The sequence below is a fragment of the Odocoileus virginianus genome, unplaced genomic scaffold (genome assembly GCF_023699985.2).
Source record: "Odocoileus virginianus isolate 20LAN1187 ecotype Illinois unplaced genomic scaffold, Ovbor_1.2 Unplaced_Scaffold_33, whole genome shotgun sequence".
NCBI classification, from domain to species: domain Eukaryota; kingdom Metazoa; phylum Chordata; class Mammalia; order Artiodactyla; family Cervidae; genus Odocoileus; species Odocoileus virginianus.
The window spans coordinates 205,596-222,512 of record NW_027224295.1 but is presented as its reverse complement, the minus strand read 5'-3'; the positions used below and the strand labels follow the sequence as shown (position 1 = coordinate 222,512).

The following is a 16,917-nucleotide window of genomic DNA, read 5'->3' as shown; positions in this document are numbered from 1 at the left end:
GTACATATACACAAGGGAATGTTACTCAACTATTAAAAAGAACACATTTGAATCATTTCTCATGAGGTGGATGATACTGGAGCTTAATATACAGAGTGAAGTAAGTCAGAAAGAAAAACACCAATAGAGTATATTAACACATATATATGGAATTTAGAAAGATGGTAACAATGACCCTATATGTGAGACAGCAAAAGAGACACAGATATAAAGAACAGAATTTTGGACTCTGTGGGAGAAGGTGAGGGTGGGATGATTTGAGAGAATAGCATTGAAACATATATATTACCATATGTGAAATAGATCACCAGTCCAGGTTCAATGCATGAAACAGGGCAATCAATGCTAGCGCACTGGGATGACCCTGAGGGATGGGATGGGGAAGGGGGTGGGAGGGGGGGTTCAGGATGGGGAACACATGTACACCCGTGGCTGATTCATGTCAATGTATGGCAAAAACCACCACAATATTGTAAAGTAATTAGCCTCCAACTAAAATAAATAAATTAATTATTAAAAGGACACATGTATCCCTTTGTTCATTGCAGCACTATTTACAATAGCTGGAACATGGAAACTACCTAGATCCCCACTGACAAATGAATGGATAAAGAAGTCGTGGTACATGTACACAATGGAATACTACTCAGCCATATAAAGGAACACATTTGAGTCAGTTCTGATGAGGTGGATGAAACTAGAACCTATTATACAGAATGAAGTAAGTCAGAAAGAGAAATATAAATATTGTATTCTAATGCATATATACCAAATCTAGAAAAATGGCACTGAAGAATTTATTTACAGGGCAGAAATGGAGAAACAGACATAGAGAATAGACTTATGGACATGGGAGAGAGGAGGAGAGGGTGAGATATATGGAAAGAGTAACATGGAAACTTATATTACCATATGTAAAATACATAGCCAATGGGAATTTGCTGTATGGCTCAGGAAACTCAAACAGGGGCTCTGTATCAACCTAGAGGGGTGGGATGGGGAGGGAGATGGGAGGGAGGTTCAAAAGGGAAGAGTATATGTATACATATTGCCGATTCATGTTGAGATTTGACAGAAAACAACAAATTCTGTAAAGCAATTATCCTTCAATAAAAGATAAAAAGGAAAAAGAACAAATTTTGGATTTGATCCAATACAAGTTTAACTCCACTATACTAGAGAGTATCCCCCTCTGACTCTCTAGTATCTTCTCTAATTTAGGAAACTTTCTGAAAATCAATATTAAAGTAAATGAATAAATAACATTTACTCGTGATCCACTACTGTTTAAATAACATGAATAGAAAAACAAGTGTATCATATAGAGGTGTTGAAAGGAAATTCCTTGCCACTTTTTCAAACAAGTAGTGTGGAAATTCTTACACGTTCAGAGAAAGTTTTCATGTGTTACAAAGAACAAAGTACGTATGAGTCTGTGCTTATACCCAAACAATAGTCACAGTTCAGTTGGGATACAAGAATACAAATATAGATTAGGTGCTATTATAAAGTATCAAATTGTAAAGTGTAACTTGAGTAGTGCTTTTTAGCTAAGAACATGTTATATGTAGTATGTTTTAAAAATGCAAATGCCAGGACCATACATGTGTTTACCAAATAAGTTTCTAAGGTTGTACCTTGGAAATGGGTATGTAATTTTAAACTCCACAGGTGATTCTAAAATGCACTAGGAATAACAACCACTGGTTTAACATTAATATATTAAATACACAGATTTAAAAAAGAAGAGGTTAATTTGGGCTGAAATTTTAAAAGATGACTTCATAAAAGAGATCAGATTTGAATGAAAGATGAGATGGACAGAGGTAGGTAAAACAGACTTTTTTCTTTTGCTTTTTAGCTCAAAATAAAATCTTTCCTTTAAGGATTTTATCTGTGTTTCAGATTCCTAATTGGATTAATCTAGAATAGATAATAAAACTTACAATGATAAATTCCAGGAAATGTTTATCTTCTCATATATCCATGATGTGGCTACATGAAGCTCAGATTTAATATCTTGCTTGAAAATTCATTAACTGCTACAGATTAGCATTAATGTTGAGAAGGCAATGGCACCCCACTCCAGTATTCTTGCCTGGAAAATCCCACGGACGGAGGAGCCTGGTAGGCTGCAGTCCATGGGGTCGCTATGAGTCGGACACGACTGAGCGACTTCACTTTCACTTTTCACTTTCACACACTGGAGAAGGCAATGGCAACCCACCCCAGTGTTCTTGCCTGGAGAATCCCAGGGACAGGGGAGCCTGGTGGGCTGCAGTCTATGGGGTCGCACAGGGTCGGACATGACTGAAGCGACTTAGCAGCAGAAGCATTAATATATTAATTTGAAAATTTTATCAAAGTTAGTAACTTTGGACTACAAATTGCCAATTGATGTTTTATCCAAATTTGTATTCTTAGATCTTTAAAATAGGATTGGTATCTGGAAGCTGAATAACATACATTTGTTTGTTCAGTGAATGAAATATTTGGGTTTGCTTGGTTAATTCATCCCACCTTATTTGCGGGGCAGATTTCAACAGTCTCCATTTGAAAGGTCAGGAATTTTACCTATAATGGTTTTGGTTTGTTGTTTCTTTCTTAATCCAGAACCAGTGAGCTGGCAAAGACTTTTAACAATCACTAGCTTTTAGGCTTTTTATTTCCCAATGAAAAGACTGAATGAAAATAATAACAATGGAAAAGGCAAAAGAGTTCCAAGCATCCTAATACCAGGGGAGTTTTCCACCCATGTGGACACCTACACCAGCTGATAAAGCTTCCTCCTCAGACCAGTCTCTCCAGAGGGTGGGGCAAGCAGCGTCATCTACCTGTTAACAGAAAGAAGCGGGGCCTCCCAGCTTGCTCAAGCTTGGGAATGTGGTTTCGTAGAATAAGGTTATTTTGTCACTGTTTAGATTTGAAATGCTACTAGAATTGTAAAGACATGACAGCTATAAAGGTCACTAAGAACCTTTATCTTGCTGTGTTACATCCTTTCAGTGCTGTTGTTATAGAAAAAATCTCAGAAGATATTCACATTTCCTCAGTAGAATTTTATGATACTTCCGGAAACAGTTTCATGGCAGGGGCAGAATAAGAAGAGAGAATGAACAGAAAACGAAACACAGATAGGAAGAGTGTGGTGAGCTGATGACAGGAGACTTTAATTTTATTTTTCACATATGTATTTTGGAGAACAAAGAAGGAGAAAATGGAAAGTATTAGACAGTGTTTAGTTCCAGACATGTATTTATAAAATATTTTTATTGTGCAGCAGCTTTAATAATAAGGATAGACAATACTGGTATTAGAGAAGAGGGAGCTTGGGCAGAAGCAGGTGTCACAGAACAAGATGCCTGTGAGCTCAGCCTTGGTGCCATTCAGAAGGCCAGGTTGTACCACTGATGCTTATAGTTCAGCTGACATGGCTTTAGGCGACAGGGACTTAAATACATGGCCGTTTTACCCTACAGAGTTACTGAAGGAGCTCTTGGGGTGACCACATCCTATGGAAACATGTGTAATTCATAGACTGAAACTCAAGACTTCCAAGTTACTATTTGGACTCTTGATAACTGTTCTGGCTGCAAAACAATCTCAGGAACTATGATTTTGAAAGTATCTGGCACCTGACTCGTGGCCTTCATCTACCGACCATTGTACTGTGGCAAATTTTTGGCCCCTATTGCTGCTACATGGTTGCATCATCCCAGACAAGCCTGATTGTAATCAGTAAAAAAAGATAAATAAATAAACATAATTCTTCATAAACAGTGACTGAACATGAACTTATCTTAAACAGTTTAATTCACATTAGGTTGCACAGAATAGCAGAAAATAAAATGAATTTGTGTTTTAATAACATTTTCAAGGGTGGCTTATCACATTTAAGGTCCTACATGTCATCTTGGGTACAGTAGTAGTTTTAATCAGACAAGGCTGTGCTAGAGCCACGGCTCTATGCCCTCCAAATGTGTGCTCCTCTCTTCACTTTGGTGACTGTATATAGATCCAGATGGGGCTTTTATACCACAGAAATTGGCAAACTGGATTCCTAATCCCTTTGGGCTGTTACAACAAAATAACACAGGCTAGGTGGCTTATCCAAAACTGAAATTTATTTCTCACAGTTCTGGAGGCTGATATCTCAGACCCGGTGCCTGTGTGGTCAAGCATAAGTCTTCTTCCAGATTGCAAACTTCTCTTTGTATCCTCATATGGTGGAAGGAGATAAGGAGCTCAATGGGATCTTTAATCCCATTCAAGAGGATCTAGTTACCTCCCACAGCCCCCTTCTTCTAACAACATCAAACTGAGCATTCAAATTCCAATACATGAACTTGGGGGCATGGTGAACACAAGCATTCAGACCATGCATGAGTGCTAAGTCACTTCAATCATGTCCAACTCTTTGCAACGCTATGGACTGTAACCCTCCAGGCTCCTCTGTCCATGGGATTCTCCAGGTGAGAATACTGGAGTGGATTGCCATTTCCTTCTCCAGGGGACCTTCCCAACCCAGAGATCAAACCTGCATCTCCTGCGTCTCCTGCCTTGAAAACAGATTCTTTACCCACTGAGCCACTGTAGCATTCAACAAATCAGGGCTTTCTATTTTGCAGAGAGCCACTGAAATAGTTTGACAGCACACCACTGAATTACATACACATTTTAGGAGAAGAGTCCTAATACAAATGTATGTTTTTTTAATTAAGAATATTGCTTGTTGAGTAAATATTTAAAGACACTATTTTAAAGAGAAGGTATTTCATTAGACTGCCAAAACTCACATTGTTATTAGCCATAATTTAACCTCTTTTTCTCTTAGTTTTTCTATCCTTAAAATGAAAACATTATAAAAACTACTTCATAGAATTGTTCTGATGACTAAATGAGTTAATATATGTGGTGTTCTTTTATTTATTTTTTTTAAAATTTTTCCATTTATTTTTATTAGTTGGAGGCTAATTACTTTACAATATTGCAGTGGTTTTTGTCATACATTGAAATGAATTAGCCATGGATTTACATGTATTCCCCATCCCGGTCCCCCCTCCCACCTCCCTCTCCACCCGATCCCTCTGGGCCTTCCCAGTGCACCAGGCCCAAGCACTTGTCTCATGAACCCAACCTGGGCTGGTTATCTGTTTCACCCTAGATAATATACATGTTTCGATGCTGTTCTCTTGAAACACCCCACCCTCGCCTTCTCCCAGAGTCCACAAGTCTGTTCTATACATCTGAGTCTCTTTTTCTGTTTTGCATATAGGGTTATCGTTACCATCTTTCTAAATTCCATATGTATGTGTTAGTATACTGTAATGGTCTTTATCTTTCTGGCTTACTTCGCTCTGTATAATGGGCTCCAGTTTCATCCATGTCATTAGAACTGATTCAAATGAAATGTGGTGTTCTTTTAAAAGTGCCTGGCACAGAGAAGGTGCTCAGTATTTTCTACTAGTATTAACAAGAAATAAGACTGTATGATTATTTACAGACCTGGTGTAAAAGGCTGCCTCAATTGTGTTATTTTCTTTGTTGAGCTTTTGTATCTTTTAGAAGCCCTTACCCAACTTCCACAAATTTTGTGATGATCAGTTAAATGAAAACACATCAAATCACTTTGAAATGCATAAAGCACTATGTGATGAAAGATTGAATAATTATGTAAAAGGCATCATCTTGAATTTTATTTATATTGCATCTTTGAAATGAGCATCAGATTTTCCTTTAGGGGCTATTACTGCTTCTAGAGAAACAAACACAAATGGTGCCCAAAGCTTCTACTGAATAGTTTTAGGCAATGGCATTTATCAAAATACTACAGGTCACTAAAAGCACAGAAACTCAAATCATACTTCACATCTCAGGCTCAGGCCATTGTAATTTGGTAAGCCTTTGATTATTCAAAGATCATCTAATTTGTAGAATACACTAGCACAACAAAGAGAAAATCTTACATGTAGGCTATTTTGCAAAATAGGATATTAAAATGCAGTTTTCTTTTTTTTTAATGGACAAAAGCTTTTAATAGTACAAGTCAGCATTTTTAGGTGTATATTCAAAGACTTTTTACAAACATCCATAATCATGAAACCACTGCTACAAACAAGATACAGAATAATTTAATCTCTTCTACAGGTTTACCAATGCCCCTTTTGCATTTAGTCCCTTCTTCCCACTCCAGTTCCTGACATCTACTAATCCAATTTCTGTTTCTGGAGTTTTTCCATTTCAAGAATGTCATATGAATGGAATCAGATAGGGTTATCAGACCTTTGGTCTCCTCCCAAACATCCAGGACCAAATGTCCTGCAAGGGAGTGGCCAAGTCCTAATAAGACTTTGGAACAACTGGAACCTTCGTTGCTAGAGGGAATGTGAATGGTATAGCTACTTTGGAAAATTGTTTTGCAGTTTCTTATCAGACATGACTTAGCAACTAAACAACTACATAAAATTATAAACGTGCACTATTTCAATCACTTCTCCTACAGCTAGTTTAAGCAAATGGCTCCACCTAGTGGAAATAAATGGTTATTAAGTCTAAAGTTACATTTGATTTAGAATTGCAGCATATCAATTTTTTTTTCATTTATTTTTATTAGTTGGAGGCTAATTACTTTACAATATTGTAGTGGCTTTTGCCATACATTGACATGAATCAGCCGTGGATTTACATGTGTTCCCCATCCCGATCCCCCCTCCCGCCTCCCTCCCCATCCGATCCTTCCGGGTCTTCCCAGTGCACCAGCCCTGAGCACTTGTCTCATGCATCCAACATGGGCTGGTGATCTGTTTCACCCTTGATAGTATACTTGTTTCAGTGCTATTCTCTCAGAATATCCCACCCTCGCCTGCAATTTTCTTTAGAGAAAAAAAAAAAAATCAGTTTTTTCTGATGAGTGTTTCTAGCCAAATTAAAACTAATTTGGGGGTGTGCATCCAGATGTTCCCATTTTATTGCTGAATAAGAGAGGGAATATGTTTTAAATGTATTATCTTACACTCAGAACTTCTAAGAACCTAGTCTTTGCAGGCTTCCTTTTTTTCAGCCACATAGTCCTATTATCTCTCTAAATTGAGCCTCAGGTGATTTTGTGCTTGGATCCCCTGGGTTAGTGATGGAGAGCAAGATCTGACCCCTGAGGCTTCCTGTTCTGGAAGCCTGGCTCTGCTGTTACGGGCTGAGGGTTGGGGTACAAGACTGGGTGTTAGGGAGAAGAGAGGAAGCAAGCTGTTTCTTCCAACAGCCAGCCTGCCTCCTGCACCTTCTTAGGCAGGAGCTATGTCTCTTCCATGCTTCACTTCCCACCACTGTTGCCTGCATGATTGCAGCTCTCATCAGGTAATCCAAGACTCCTATTTTATAGCAGCAACTCCTGATCCTTATGACCCTCCTGCCCAAGGTTGGTTATGACTTGCCCCTGTTGCTGATTTCTGCGTTGCCTCATTTTTCTCTGGTTGGTTTCATCTATCCATTTCATCATCTGTTTTATACTTTAATCAGTTCCCTGTGTGAGAAGCCAACATTTAAGTATTACAGGTGAATACAGTTTTCCTTGACTGGAACCTGATTGGCCCAAGATCTAACACAGGCCTCCTAGTTAACTGAATTCTCAGGCACATGACACTGTTGAAAGCACAGTTCCTCTGTACCCATCACAAAGGTCTCATAGGACTTTCTGTAGCATGAACTTCTGCAATCACTCTTTCCTTTGCAGCACTTTTCTTTAGTTAAATGACAGCTCAACCTTGAGACTGCTCTGCACCATGTCTCTGAGATGGAGTCAGAGAAAAAGTAATTTTATTTCTGCTAACATCAGAGTCACAAGAACCTCAGCCATTACACTTGTTAGCCCAGCCTGCCTCCTCCTTCAGGTCACATCCCTCAAATTCACTTATAGGTAGTGGTTTTCTCAGATATTATTGCCCTTTCTAGAGAATCACAAAGGATGATAGAGCCTACAGATAATTTTCATGTACCTGAAAATGAATATTTTCATGTATCTGACTAGAATATGCATCTGTGAACTGTTACTACTCTAAAATTATATCCCTTCTTTCTTTTCAAGAAAGTAAGTTTGGGCCACTTAACAACTCCATATCTTAAATTGATATTAGGGAGTTTAAATTAGCTCTATAATTATGCTCTTACTCCAGAAGTATCAAGCTAGGGTTATATGTTCATGCATTTATTAAACTTATTTTGGACTCTGAACATTGAGACATGCATTAATGTTGAGTATCTAAAAATATCATTTTATGAATATTTTTTTCATTTTCCCCTACACAACATCCTAATGCATTGCAGGTGTTGCTCCCCCTAAATGAAATGATCTTCTTTTCCCTTCTATTTTCTTTTGGTGTGTTATGAATTCTCAATCAAATAACCATCTTTCCATGAGTATGCTCTAAATTTTTCTACGCACTTGACCCCTGTTCGTGCCCCCAAATAATTTGTGTGAAATATATTTATGTTTCTGTCTCAAGTTAGATTTCAAAGTTCTCTAACGAAAGGACTATGTTTCATATTTGTAGATGCTCTGTTACTTTCTTGGTACTTCAGTTTAGTTCAGTTGTGTCTGACTCTTTGTGACCCCATGGACTGCAGCAAGCCAGGCATCCCTGTCCATCACCAACTCCTGGAGTTTGCCCAAATTCATATCCATTGAGTTGGTGATGTAATCCAACCATCTCATCCTCTGTCATCCCCTTCTCCTCCCACCTTCAATTGTTCCCAGCATCAGGGTCTTTTCCAATGAGTCGGTTCTTTGCATCAGGTGGCCAAAGTATTGGTTTCAGCTTCAATATCAGTCCTTTCAATGAACACTCAGGAATGATTTTCTTTAGGATGGACTGGTTGGATCTCCTTGCAGTCCAAGGGACTCTCAAGAGTCTACTCCAACACCACAGTTCAAAGGCATCAATTCTTTGGCTCTCAAGTTTCTTCACAGTCCAACTCTCACATTCATGTATGACTATTGGAAAAGCCATAGCCTTCACTAGATGGACCTTTGTTGGCAAACTAATGTTTCTACTTTTTAATATGCTGTCTAGGTTTGTCATAACTTTCCTTCCAAGGAGCAAGGGTCTTCTAATTTCATGGCTGCAGTCACCATCTACAGTGACTTTGGAGCCCTCTCCGCCCCCCTCCCCAAAATGAAGTCTGCTACTGTTTTCACTTTCCCCATCTATTTGCCATGAAGTGATGGGACCAGATGCCATGATCTTCAGTTCAGTTCAGTCGCTCAGTCGTGTCTGACTCTTTGCGACCCATGAATTGCAGCATGCCAGGCCTCCCTGTTCATCACCAACTCCTGGAGTTTACTCAAACCCATGTCCATCGAGTCGGTGATGCCATCCAGCTATCTCATCCTCTGTTGTCCCCTTCTCCTCCTGCCCCCAGTCCCTCCCAGCATTAGGGTCTTTTCCAGTGAGTCAACTCTTCTCATAAGGTGGCTAAAGTATTGGAGTTTCAGCTTCAGCATCAGTCCTGCCAATGAACACTCAGGACTGATCTCCTTTATTCTGAGTATTGAGTTTAAGCCAGTTTTTTCACTCTCCTCTTTCACTTTCATCAAGAAGCTCTTTAGTTCTTCTTTGCTTTTTGCCATAAGGGTGTTGTCATCTGCATATCTGAGGTTATTGATATTTCTCCCTACAATCTTGATTCCAGCTTGTGCTTCATCCAACTCAGCATTTCTCATGATGTACTCGGCATATAAGTTAAATAAGCACAGAGACAATATACAACCTTGGGGTTCTCCTTTTCCTATTTGGAACCAGTCTGTTCCATGTCCAGTTCTAATTGTTGCTTCCTAACTTGTATACAGATTTCTCAAGATGCAGGTCAGGTGGTCTGGTATTCTCATCTCTTTCAGAATTTTCCACAGTTTATTGTGATCCACACAGTCAAAGGCTTTGGCATAATCAATAAAGCAGAAATAGATGTTTTTCTGGAACTCTCTTGCTTTTTCGATGATCCAGCGAATGTTGGCAATTTGATCTCTGGTTCCTCTGCCTTTTCTAAATCCAACTTGAACATCTGGAAATCTCAGTTCATGTACTGTTGAAGCCTGGCTTAGAGAATTTTGAGTATTACTTTACTAGTGTGTGAGATGATGCAATTGTGTGCTAGTTTGAGCATTCTTTGGCATTACCTTTCTTTGGGATTGGAATGAAAACTGACCTTTTCCAGTCTTGTGGCCACTGCTGAGTTTTCCAAATTTGCTGGTATATTGAGTGCAGCAGTTTCACAGCATCATCTTTCAGGATTTGAAATAGCTCAACTGGAATTCTATCACCTCCACTAGCTTTGTTCATAGTAATGCTACCTAAGGCCCACTTGACTTCGCATTCCAGGATGTCTGGCTCTAGGTGAGTGATCACATCATCGTGATTATCTGTGGTCGTGAAGATCTTTTTTGTACAGTTCTTCTGTGTATTCCTGCCACCTCTTCTTAATATCTTCTGCTTCTGTTAGGTCCATACCATTTCTGTCCTTTATCGAGCCCATCTTTGCATGAAATGTTCCCTTGATATCTCTAATATTCTTGAAGAGATCTTTAGTCTTTCCCATTCTGTTGTTTTCCTCTATTTCTTTGCATTGATCGCTGAGGAAGGCTTTCTTATCTCTCCTTGTATTCTTTGGAACTCTGCATTCAAATGGAAATATCTTTCCTTTTCTCCTTTGCTTTTCACTTCTCTTCTTTTCACAGCTATTTGTAAGACCTCCTCAGACAGCCATTTTGCTTTTTTGCATTTCTCTTTCTTGGGGATGGTCTTGATCCCTATCTCCTGTACAATGTCATGAACCTCTGCCCATAGTTCATCAGGCACTCTGTCTATCAGTTCTTGGTACTTAGGATTTATTAAAAATATTTTTGGCTCTTTCTGAGAAACACCCTATAGGTTCCAAGTCTTCTCATGCTGAACAAAGAATAAATATTTGGATCTTGAAATGAAAGGTTTGTTTTGTTTTTTTATACTGGAAATATATTTTCAGAAAATGTGTAACACACAGGATTATTTCACAAAATGCATAGTATTTGTGCCCCATATTTTGAAATATCAGGCTGACTAAAAAGTTTGTTTGGGTTTTTCTGTAACATCTTGTGGAAAACTCCAAATGAATTCTTTGGTCAGACCAATACTTATATTTTCATGGAACAGTTTTGATAAATGTGGGAATAAAATTCAAATTTTGCAAGAAGAGAATGCTAAGAATATTTCTTAGTCACTCAGTTGTGTCTGACTCTTTATGACTCCATGGACTGTAGCCTGCCAGGCTCCTCTGTTCATGGAATTCTCCAGGCAAGAATACCAGAGTGGGTTGTCATTTCCTTCCCCAGCTAAGAATATTATGGTTACGTATATCTACACATTTTGTTGTTGTTCAGTTACCAAGTCATGTCCAACTCTTTGCGAAGACTCCATGATCTACAGCACACCAGTCTTTTCTATCCTTGACTATCTCCTAGAGTTTGCTAAAACTCATGTCCATTGAGTTGGTGATGACATACAACCATCTCATCCTCTCCTCCTTCCCTCAATCATTCCCAAGGTAGCCTACATATAAATTAAGGTAAAAATTCATATAATCAAGAATATGCCATTACAAATCACTTGCCTAAAATTTTTCATATTGATCTGAACACTTACTTTTAGACTTTAAACTATTTTTCAAAATTGCTCATGTAACAGTCTTATTTGTTAGATAAACTAACATCATTCCATTAACTTTTCTAACTAAAAAGATAGAATGTGATATATACACACTCTAATGCAAGAAAAGGTTTGTTGCAGTAGAGCCCTAGTACAAAGTCTGGAATATCTGAAGTACTCAATTACTCAATAAGTAGTTTCTTCTTCCGTTTATTTATATTAATCATGACAGAAAAAATTTAGTCGGCTTAATTCTCACACTAGGACTATACTTAGTGCCACATAACACATTTTTCTTCTAAAGATCACTTGGTATTAAAATAGCATCTACTAGGACTGATGCTGAAGCTGAAGCTCCAATACTTGGTTCACCTGATGGGAAAAACTAACTCATTGGAAAAGACCCTGATGCTGGGAAAGATTGAAAGCGGGAGGAGAACGGGATGACAAGGTAAGTTACCAGCTTACCTCCCTACCTCCAATCCCCTTTGCTTAATTAGCCTACCGACAGAAACACTTAAAATAATTTATATCATATTTTTCTCAGGATGAGATGGTTGGATGGCATTACTGACTTGATGGACATAAGTTTGAGCAAGCTCCAGGAGCTGGTGATGGACAGGGAAGCCTGGCATGCTGCAGGCCGTGGGATTGCAAAGATTTGGATATGACTGAGCAACTGAACTGAACTGAGGACTTTCCTGGTGATCCAGTGGCTAAGATTCTGAAATCCCAATTCCGGAGGTCTGAGTTTGATACCTAGTTGAGGAGCTAGATCCTACCTGTTACAACTAAGACTTTGCATTCTGCAGCTAAAGATCCTGTTTGGTACAGTGAAGACTGAAGATCCCATATGCCACAACTAAGACCTGGTGCAACCAAGTAAATATATATATATTTTTAAATATCTGTCAATCATGAGGTATATTAAGATTTATTTTAACTAACAAATTTCTATTGGACATATTCACATTATTCAGTGCCAGGTTTTAAGAAATATAATCATTCTTATTTTCTTTTGGAATCTTTTCATAACACTAAAACAAATAAATGCAGCCACAGCACTATTAAAGGAATAAATGGACATGTAAGTTAACACTAGTTATCTTCCTTGGGAAAACATCCTTTGTCTTCTTTTCTGTTTACATCTATTTCCATGTTTCTTTCAAGTTCTGTACTTTCATCTCAAGAGTTTCATAGACTTTGAACCAGTTAGCAGTTGGTCATTCTTGTTGATGGTTTCATAGCTTTCTTCTCTCCTCTAGTTTTAATCATATGCCCATTCATGAGGAAAAAAACATTTTAGACAATTTCAGAATTCAGATTTACATTCTGACAATGGATGCTCTCCCCATTACCACCATCCTAAATTTAGACCATGTCCTCACACTTAAGTTGCTGACAATACAAGTTAATAGCTTACCTTCCTACCTCCAATCCCCGTTGCTTAATTACCCTACTGACAGAAGTGCTTAAAAATAATTTCTATCATATTTTCCTCAGTGATCAATGCAAAGAAATAGAGGAAAACAAAAGAATGGGAAAGACTAGAGTTCTCTTCAAGAAAATTAGAGATACCAAGGGAATATTTCATGCAAAGATGGGCACAATAAAGGACATGGACCTAACAGAAGCAGAAGATATTAAGAAAAGGTGGCAAGAATACACAGAAGAACTATATAAAAAAGGTCTTAATGACCCAGATAACCATGATGGTATGGTCACTCACCTAGAGCCAGATACACTCCTGGAATGTGAAGTCAAGTGAGCCTTAGGAAGCATCACTAAAAACAAAGCTAGTGATAGAATTCCAGCTGAATTATTTCAGATCCTAAAAGATGATGCTGTGAAACTGCTGCACTCAATATGCCAGCAAATTTGGAAAACTCAGCAGTGTCAAAGGACTGGAAAAGATCAGTTTTCATTCCAGTCCCAAAGAGAATTCCACAGTATGCTCAAACTACTCACAATTGCACTCATCTCACAGGCTAGTAATGTAATGGTCAAAATTCTCCAATCCAAGATCAACAGTACATGAAGCATGAACTTCCAGATGTTCAAGATGGATTTAGAAAAGGCAGAGGAGCCAGAGATCAAATTTCCAGCATCGGTTGGGTCATGGAAAAAGCAGCAGAATTCGAGAAAAACACCTATGTCTGCTTTATCAACTATTCCAAAGCAAAGTGTTTGACCGTGTGGATCACAACAAACTGGAAAATACTTAAAGAGAAGTGAATACCAGACCACCTGACCTGCCTCCTGAGAAATCTGTATGCAGGTCAAGAAGAAACTGGACATGGACATGAAACAACAGACTGCTTCCAAATTGGGAAAGGAGTACGTCAAGGCTGTATATTGTCACCCTGCTTATTTAACTTATATACAGAGTATATCATATGAAATGCCAGGCTGGATGAAGCACAAGCTGGAATCAAGATTACTGGGAGAAATATCAATAACCTCAGATACACAGTTGTCACTACCCTTATGGCAGAAAGCAAAGAAAAGCTAAAGAGCCTCTTGATGAAAGAGAATGAAAATATTGGCTTAAAACTCAACACTCAAGAAACTAAGATCATGATCAGGTCCCATCACTTTATGGCAAATAGATGGGGACACAATGGAAACAGTGACAGACTTTATATTTGGGGCACCAAAATCACTGCAGATAGTGGCTGCAGCCATGAAATTAAAAGAAGCTTGCTCCTTGGAAGAAATATATGACCAATTTAGACAGCATATTATAAATCAGGGACATTACTTTGCTGAAAAAGGTCCATATAGTCAAAGCTATTGTTTTTCCAGTAGTCATTTGTGGATGTGAGAGTTGGACTATAAAGAAATCTGAGCACCAAAGAACTGATGCTTTTGAACTGTGGTGTTGGAGAAGACTCTTGAGAGTCCTTTGGACTGCAAGGAGATCAAACCAGTCAATCCTAAAGGAAATCAACCCTGGATATTCATTGGAAGGACTGATGCTGAAGCTGAAACTCCAATACTTTGGCCACCTGATGTGAAGAACTGACTCATTGGAAAAGACTCTGATGCTGGGAAAGATTGAAGGCAGGGGAGAAGGGGATGAGAGAGGATGAGATCGTTGGATGGCATCACCAACTTGATGGGCATGAGTTTGAGTAAACTCTGGGAGTTGGTGATGGACAGGGCAGCCTGGCATGCTGCAGTCCACAGGGTCACAGAGTTAGACATGACTGAGTAACTGACCTGACTGAACTGATCATATTTTTCACTCCCAGCTTAAAAACTTAAATGATCTCTCATTACTATTAAATTAAACCCTCCAGTTTGACTTTCAAGGCTTAATACTAGCTCATCTTTAAATAGCATTGATATAACTACTTGTTACAACTCAGTGGAAGAAATTCCAAGTAAATTTATCTGATAATTAAACTTGGCTCACCCTCCCCCTTTTAAAAAATATTTTCGATCTTTCCCCTTTGTCCCTGATGTGGGTTAGGTACACCTCCCCTTCCAGACGTCTCCAGCAAATTCATCAGAGAAAGGATACTTTGTTGTCCCAATTTCCTTATCAGTCCATATCCCCCCTTAGAATATGTCTCATTTGGGCAGAAACATCTTCAATTCATCTTTATAGCTCAAATGTCTACTAAAGTGTTACCATGTCAGAAATGCTGAAAAATGACTGTTGAATAAATGACATTTACAGTATTAGGTATTGTGTTTCTGGTGCCAAAAATGTACTGATGTCTCACTTCTAGGTAAAATGCTGCCTTTCTCTCCTTCTCTTTATGTTTCTTCCCACTTCTAGTGTAACTTCAGATGCTCATCAGAAAAAGGAAGAGATGTGACTTGGAGCTCTCAACGTGAATCAAAATAATTTGTTTCTAAAGCAATACTGTTTCTCCTTAAAGAGTCTCAAAGGCCAATGAATCAAATGAGACAAATAGGCAGTATATGCAGAATCCTGATTTAAGACTTTATCACTCAGTTCAACCCTAGAAACATGCACCAAACCCCAAGATGTCATTCTTTGGGACAGTTTTACTCTCTGTGTTTAGAGCCTCAGCTATTTCCTCTTGGTGATATAATGAAATTTCTTTTCCTGCTCCCCACACTTACCACTGTCTCCTGGCCAGTTTGTTCTCAAAACCAATGCCTGAGGACACCCTAAAATAGAAAATGTACTCAATTGGAATCTATTCTACATTTTCTCATTTTAGAATTTACTGTGACCCACAGGCATATGCAGCACTGTTACCATAATTCAACACATTGTTTCATGTGACAAATTTCCCCAAAAGCCTTTCTTAAACACATACTTCTTGTTTGGTTCCAGGTAATTTCCTCAAAAGGCAATCATTTTCACCATGGAAAAGATTGAACCCTCCATTAGTTGGAGCTGGGGACCTTCACTAGAAAGCAGTCATTCATGTATTTTGGCTCTTTCTTTTACTGCTTTTGAACTGTGTTGTTGGAGAAGACTCTTGAGAGTCTCTTGGACTGCAAGGAGATTCAACCAGTCAATCCTAAAGGAAATCAACCCTGAATATTCATTGGAAGGACTGATGCTGAAGCTGAAACTCCAATACTTTGGCCACCTGATGTAAAGAACTGACTCATTGGAAAAGACACTGATGCTGGGAAAGATTGAAGACAGGAGGAGAAGGGGTGACAGAGGATGAGATGGTTGGATGGCATCACCGACTTGATGGACATGAGTTTGAGTAAGCTCCAGGAGATGGTGATGGACAGGGAAGTCTGGCGTGCTGCAGTCCATGGGGTCACAAAGAGTCGGATATGAATGAGTGACTGATGACTGAACCAAGCTTTATTCCTTCAATTAACTTTGGTTTAAGGATGATCTATATTTACCATACAGTATATACTATAGAATTTGAAAATAAATGTGTTTAAAATATGCACAAGTGTACATTTCTTTCTACTAATCAGATTTCTTGCCAGATCAATAGAATGCTTAACAACTAATTTAAGAAGCAAGATTAAGAAAGTAGAAATAGCTGAATTTTTCAGTTGCCATCTCATTTTATAGACCATTATATCACAGAAGAAATATTAATAACCTCAGATATGCAGATGACACCACCCTTATGGCAGAAAGTGAAGAGGAACTAAAAAGCCTCTTGATGAAAGTGAAAGAGGAGAGTAAAAATGTTGGCTTAAAGCTCAACATTTAGAAAACTAAGATCATAGCATCTGGTCCCATCATTTCATGGGAAATAGATGGGGAGACAGTGGAAACAGTGTC

General features: G+C 38.5%; 1 long non-coding RNA gene across 1 annotated transcript; it reads left to right on the top strand.

Annotated features, from left to right (window-relative positions):
• The first annotated feature begins 1,067 nt into the window (after positions 1 to 1,067).
• LOC139033686 (uncharacterized) lies at positions 1,068 to 16,656 on the top strand. Its single transcript, XR_011486185.1, has 4 exons — positions 1,068 to 1,826; positions 11,977 to 12,123; positions 12,220 to 12,554; positions 15,988 to 16,656. It is a non-coding gene; the product is annotated as an uncharacterized lncRNA (long non-coding RNA).
• The last annotated feature ends 261 nt before the right edge of the window (positions 16,657 to 16,917 follow it).